Below are 7,585 nucleotides of genomic sequence, written 5' to 3' on the forward strand. Positions count from 1 at the left end.
AAGGGACCAATTTTAATTTTATTATTATGTATTCTTATTTTATAGGTAAAGGAACTAAGGCTTAGAAATTTGCCCATGATCACTTAGTGAAAAATGGCAACACTTGAGTCTAGAATTCATATCTTTTATCTCCTCTGTGAATGTATACTCACAAAGGGAGATTGCCGTTTAGCAGGGGTGAGATGGTATTTCGTTGTAGTTTTGATGTGTATCTCTCTATGGTATACGTTTTAAGGGGCTGATTAGAGCCAATCTAGAGATTATAGTCAAGTGTCTATAACCATTCAATGACTCAGCAAATATTTATCATAAGAAGAAAGAGAAGATATTCAATCTATGATTGTTGAATAAATTGAAAGATCCATGAAGAACATAGTGAGATCAATGTATTTTTAGGCAGTGATTTGCTTTTCACATTTTATAATTTTATGGTGACAAGACCCATCTTCTACTACAAAAGTCCCAAAGACTAGAAATTATTGTTTATTTCATAACTTATCCTCACCTAGGGCCCTGGACGTATGGCCAGGACTGTTGCTGCAAGCGAATTTAAGCATGGAAAAAAGGAAATAAAGAAATATGGATAGTGAGAGCTCAGTGTGGTGGTGGGAGTAGCAGCAACCAGCGTCTAGTAGCAGCTATGGCAGTGATATCAGTGGGAGGGTGTCCCGTAGTCATGACTTAGAAGGTCTGGAGGCATCATCATTCTGGTCAGGCTGTTACTTGGTGTCATTTTAGTTGTCATTCTGGCCTTCTGGCCTTCTGGCCTTGATTCCTGCCCATTTTCCAAGCCTGGTTATTCTGTGAGCCACTTCATATCATTCCAATAAATCTCTTTCTGCTTCAACTGGCAGGAGTCAGTTTTTGTTCCATGCAACTCAAAGACCCTGATTGATTAGTTGCACAGATAAATTTATTTTCTCATGTAACAAATTTTTGTGGATTGAGTACTACGTGCTAGTCACTTTCCTAGATGCTAAGGATACAGCAGTGAATATAATTGACAAGATAATTGCCCTCATGGAGATGACATGCTAGTCAGAAGTAGAAAGACAATAAACCAAGAACAACATCAGTTAGTGATAAACCATTGCTGTCAAGTCGATTCCAAGTCATGGCCACTCCATGTAGTAAAAGTAGAACTGTTCTATAGTGTTTTCTTGGCTGTAATCTTTATAGAAGCAGATCCCCAGGCTTTTTTTCCACAACACTGCTGGGTGAGTTCAAACTGCCAATCTTTAGTAGTCAAGTGCAAACCATTTGTACCACCTAGGAACCCCAGTTAGTAATAAGTGCTATCAAAAACAAAAACAAACAAACAAAACAAAACAAAAATAGGCCAAAAGGAAAATAACTAGGGGGCAGGGCTATTCCATTTTGGATTAGAAGGTCAGAAGATCTCTCTAAAGAGCTGATATTTGAACCGAGACAGGAATGCATAGTGAAGTCTAGGGACAAGGCATTCCAGGCGGAGGAAACAGCAGCAGCAGGGGTCCAGAGTCTGGAATGAACTTAGTGTGTTTGAGCAATAGTAAAAAAAAAAAAAAAAAAGGAATGTATGGTGAGAACACAATGGAGCAGGGAGGAGTAGCACAAGATGAAATCAGAAAAGGGCCAGACCCTGTTGAGTCTTGTAGGCCATAGTAAGGGGTTCAGAATTTATTGTAAGCACAATAGGCATCCATCTTTGAGTTTTAGATAAGGAAGTGAGAGGAAGTGATTCACATTTTAAAAAGATGAGTTTGGCCCTCTGTGGTGAATGGATGATAAAAAGACAAGGATGGAAGACAGAAGACCTGCCCAGTACCTATTGCAGAAGTCTGAAATGAGATAGAATAGACACCAAGGATTTTTCTTTCAGGACCTCTCAGTTGTACTAGATAGAGATGTTTAGCAAAAAAAAGGGAAAAAATCATATGCCTTGAGCTGCTTATCATGTACCTCTTGGAAACAGTTTATATTAATCAAGGACATTGTGAGTCAGGGCAACTATACAAATGCTTGAATAAACACTTCCATTTCCAAGCAATTGAGAAGGTCAAGGCAGTTTCTTTGTTCAATTTTGTGTAATTTTCCATTCCATTCAGCTCAAAACAACAGGCAGGCAAACATCACTACTCATTTCTTCAGCTTTGTGATACATAGAAATAGAACATAATGCCCCCAAACCAAAATTTATTTTCTTCCTACTGAGATATTTTCTTGGTTAATTCAAGGTCTCATGACAATAAATGTTTGCCTGAGATGATAAAAATATAGCTGTGTTCAAACTCATTCTACAAACAGTTGTCTTAATCTAGAATATTTGCGTACAAATATATAATACTCTTTTGTGTATATTTAAACAAGCCAGGCACTTTGGAAATATGATGCTTGGTGTTACGTCAAGTTCTTTACAATCAACTCAGTAAAATCAACAAAAAAATTATCAACAGCAAATATTGATTACATATCACTATTTATTAATTCTATTAATACCTCTATGAAACTAATTCTAATCTTAAATAAAGTAAGAGCATATAAGAACGGTTTATAAAATAGTTCAAAAAACAGATATTCTTATTTTTCCCTCCACAACAATATGGATTTTTTTTCCTTTTAAAATTTCTATAGAGAAGAAGATGGATAATTAGGCTATTAGCTCATTAATTGTCTCCATATACAACTGGTTTGACTTGAAAATGAAATGATTAGTAAGATCAGTCAAATAATTTCAGTTCATCTAACGTACTTTTCAGCCCTCTTTGAATGAATTGTTTTCTCCTCTTAATTAATTATGCTTGAAGGAGATGTATTTTTGTATTCAGCTATGCCAAATGTCATTTTAAATTCATTTTACCTGGATAGAGACTTATGAGATCAAGTTTTAATTGGTCATAGTGGAAATACTGGCAACATCAACTTGATCTTAGCCAGAAGATCAAAAACTGAAAGATCAAACGATAAGATTCGGGCATTAGTAAGGGGACAAGATCTAACTTTTATGGAAAAGCTATTCAATGTTAGATATTGTGCTAGGCACATTAAGTATATAAACTTGCCTATTTCAGACAAGATCCTTATAAGGAAGAAGGTTTTTAGTGTCACAGATAAGCAAGCTCCAACATATGACGTTTTAAATAAGCGGCAGAACCAAGTCTAAAACTGTGTTAATCCAGCTCCAAATATTTTGTGCCTTCTACTCATTCTTGTTAATTTCCCTGCAATATTCCCTCAGGTGATTAGTCCAAGTTTTTCCATCAGTTCTACTCCACCCCTACTCTAATTATAATCTTTTACACCATAGATAAGTTCTTCTGATCTTTTAGAAATAATATTTATTGTTTTTCTTCTGGTTACAAAAGTGATATATATACTTGCAGAAAACATAGGATACAGAAGAATAAAAATATGAAGCTCACGTATGTTCTTAGCAACCTAAAAATAATCTCTATAAATGTTTTGGTGTCTTTAACATCTTGCTGGAGCCCTGGTGGCACAGTGATTAAGAGCTACAACTGCTAACCAAAAGGTCAGCAGTTCAAATCCACTAGCCACGCTTTGGAAGCACTATGGGGCAGTTCTACTCTGACCTATAGGGCCAATATGAGTCTGAATTGACTTGACAGCCATGGGTTTTATGAGAGTTTTTATCAGGAATGGGTGTTGGACTTTATCAAATGCCTTTTCTGCATTGATTGAGACGATCATGTGATTCTTTTGTTTTATTTATGTGGTGGATTATACTGATTGATTTTAAAATGTTGAACCATCCTTGCATACCTGGTATGAATTCCACTTGGTTGGCGCGTATTATATTTTTTATGGGTCATGTTTTGCTATTCAGCATTCTTCGTACAAATTTGGGACCATGTTCCATCTCTTGGTCGGTGCGTATTATATTTTTTATGGGTTATGTTTTGCTATTCAGCATTCTTTGTACAAAGTTGGGACAATGTTCCATCTCTAGTTTTGTATTTTGCTGTGTTTATATAATATTGTATCATTATCTTTTTTCTATGTCACTAAAATTTCTTTGAAAATATATCATTTATGTGGTGCAAACCATTCTTTTGAATGGATGTACTAGAATATATGTAATCATTCTCTTATGTATTATTGTTATCATTTTTAATTAACTTTTCCTCTTTTTAACCCCATTGTAATAAACATCTCTATTTGCCCATATTTCTGATTATTTGCTAAAGACATATTTCTATAGGTTGACTTACTATATTAAAAACATACATTTTAAAAAGGCTTTTGATACGTCTTGCCAAATTTCTCTGGTTGCTCTCCATAAAAGTTATAGTAATTTGCTCTCTTACCAGACTTCAACTCACACAAAGAAAAAAAAAACTGCGAAATTGAGAAGCAAAAATGTCAACAAATTATGGTTTTAATTTTTAGCTTACTAGGACAGTTGAATCTTTGAATAGTTCATTTGTTCTTCAAATTTTTTCTGTAGCTTGACTCTGCACGTACTTTGGTATTTGCCTACTAATTTGACTTGGAGAATGTTTGTTCCCTCTCTATTTTCTTGAAGAGTTTTTACAAGATTGGGGAGATCTGTTTTTTGAACATTTGCTAGAACTCACCTGTAAAACCATTTCAGCTGATTTATTCTTTGTGGGTAGATTTTAAAATACTGATTCTACTTGTTTAATAGTTATAATCCTCACAAGTTATTTTTGTTGTTGAGTCAGTTTTGGTAAGTTATACTTTTCTAGGAATATGTCAATTTCATCTAAGTTTTATGTTTTATTGGCACAGTTAATTTTTAAGAGTTGTTTAGAGATTAAATATGTTTCCAGTTTTTTATCTGGCTTTTAGTTTTGCTTAAAATTTTTTTAAATAATAAACCATATTTTGTGGTTGTTTTGTTTTATGTAGGTAGCTTATTGATTTAACCACCTAAAAAAAGTTCTAATCAAGTTTCTCTTAAGTTTTTGTTTGTGTGTATGTGTGTTTAAAATATAGTATCATACATTTTACAAATCCACTATAGGGCCAGAGGGAAGAGCTTGTCCCATGCTTTGATAGAGGACACAGAGGCAGGCAGCTCCCCCTCTTTGAGGGACCTGGTCCTGAGCACTTATGGATCAGCACCCTGGGGCCCTCTCAGAAAAAGCTTAGAAAGAGTTTAAAAACATGAGCCTTCAATATAAACACGAAAAAAAAAACACACCATATTTTCAACATTATTAACTATATTATTTGAAACCTTTATGTCATTTGTTGATTATTTGATCTAAAATAGATTGCTCTCAAATAGATTGATAATGAAATGAAGTCTCTCACTACAAATGTCAATTTCTATTTGAATTTCTAATAATGTATCTTAATTTCTAATAGTATGATGCTATATTAGTAAACTTATAAAAGTGTGTGACACCCTAATTTCTATTTAGATATAAGATAATGTGTTAAGTTTAAGAATTTACCTCACTAATAATGCAATTCAAAGAAATTCCATCTGGACTCTGATTCATGTTATTCTTTTTACTTTCCAAGGCTTTTACCACTTTTTAAACTTTTGTTGCATTTTTTTTCTCAAGAATTTTAATGGGGAGTTTATAGGCATTGTCAGGCACACCTGATCTTCTTTGTTTAGCCACAAATTCCCTTTATGTGATACCAACTGAAGTGATCAAAGCCATCTGGATATTCACTGACTATTTTCTCTCGCTACCCATCACCATATCACCCCCAAAGTCCTTATTTTAACTATTCTCCTCTTTTTTCCCCTGACTTAGAAGGTTACTAAGAATCAACCCTCCACCTACATTCCTTTTGCTGTTTCCTTCCACCTCCCAGGGCACTGGTCTCTGAAGGGTATAGACTCCCCAAGAGTTGCTAATGAACATTCTTTGGAGAGAGGAGGAAAATGCTGGAACTACTAATTATTTTTATCTCATTTTAGATTTGTTTTTGTTTATGTTCTATAATGTACATAGTAATTACAGTAGTACAGGTATAATTTACCAAGAAACAAATACATGTGTAAATGGTTTGTTGAATAATCAGAACTCCTTGGGGTGTGCCACAGATCAGCAGGAAGTTTATTAGGGAATGCCCTCAGATCAGCACCTGTGGGGTAAAGAGGTCAGGATTGGGCTGTGGTTCTCAATTGGGTGAGATTTTGCCCCCCCACCCCCACCCCAAGGGATATATAGCAACATCTGGAAACATTTTTGATTATCATGACTTGGAGAAGTGTGTGCTACTGGCATCTAATGGGTAGAGGCCAGGGACGCTGCTTAACATGCTGTAGTGCACAGGGTAGACCCAACAACAAAAAACCATCCAACTCAAAATATCTATAGTGCCTAGTGTGAGAAACCTCAGGGTAAAGGGAGAAGCTGGGTGGCAGTCACAGCCAAGGCTTCATTCAATGCTATGGACCAGTTATTGGATACAGGCTGACCTCGGGAAGGAGGCATGACCTCAGTAAAAGTGTCTGTCTTTAGCTGCAGACAATCCTGAGAAAGGGGCTCAGCTAAGAGCAGTCAGCGACCAACACACAAGGCACCTAGGGAATGAGGGCTTCATCCCTGAAAAGGTTAAGGAGGGAAGAATATGGGTGGTTTACCACAGCATCCACTACAGGGAAAAATTGTTAACTAGCTTTATTTTCTTTCACTATTGTCTTTAAGTTTTTTGTTTTTTTTTTAAATTTTTTTATTTTTTATTGTGCTTTAGGTGAAAGTCCACAGCTCAAGTTAGTTTCCCATACAAAAATCCATACACGTATTGTTAGGTGACCCAAGTTGCAAATCCCACATTGTGACAGCACACTCCCCCTTTCCACCCCGGGGTCTCCCGTGTCCATTCAACCAGCTCCCATCCCTTTCTGCCTTCTCATCCCACCTCCAGACAGTTTTGTTGAATCTATTCCTCACTCTCCCTATCCCCTCTACCACCAATGGATCTCATTGCTTTTCAGAGCAATTTAAAGTATAAACAAAACATTCAGTGTTCAGGCCTTCAAAACTCTAGTACAATTCCATTCAGTGTAAAGCTGCTCCCCTTCCTCTCCACTCCAGTCTGCCCTTGGCTGAGAAACTAGTGACGGAAAATGGAAGGCTTGCTTTGTCTTTGTCTTTCTTCCTTCTCTTGTTTCTACCTCCTTCGCCACATGCTCTGCTAGGCATTGGGGCAGAGGGCAGGAGCAGATGTAAAGGAGTGAAAAAGCTTGGGGAACACTGTGTAGGGAGTTGTGGATTCTATAGCTACCACATCTTCCAGTCTAATTTTACAATTTCCTTTCTACTGGTTCCTTTCCTTTTGTCCATAAATACACACTCACACCAAACAGACACACTCAGAGAAACACAATAGCAAACAATACCATCATCCTACCTTATAATCGTCCCTGGGTTGTGCAAATGGTTAGCACACTCGGTTGCTAATGAAAATGCGGATGGAATCATCATCCATAAAGTGGATGGAATAAAGCTTCCAGGATCTTCATTTGCTGATATGGTATGACTCAAAATGAGAAGAAACAGCTGCAAATATCCATTAATAATTGGAACGTGGAATGCACAAAGTATGAATCTAGGAATGTCGGAAGTCACCAATTGGAAGTTCAAGTCCACCCAGA

The sequence above is a fragment of the Trichechus manatus genome, unplaced genomic scaffold (assembly GCF_000243295.1).
Source record: "Trichechus manatus latirostris isolate Lorelei unplaced genomic scaffold, TriManLat1.0 scaffold00125, whole genome shotgun sequence".
NCBI lineage: Eukaryota > Metazoa > Chordata > Mammalia > Sirenia > Trichechidae > Trichechus > Trichechus manatus.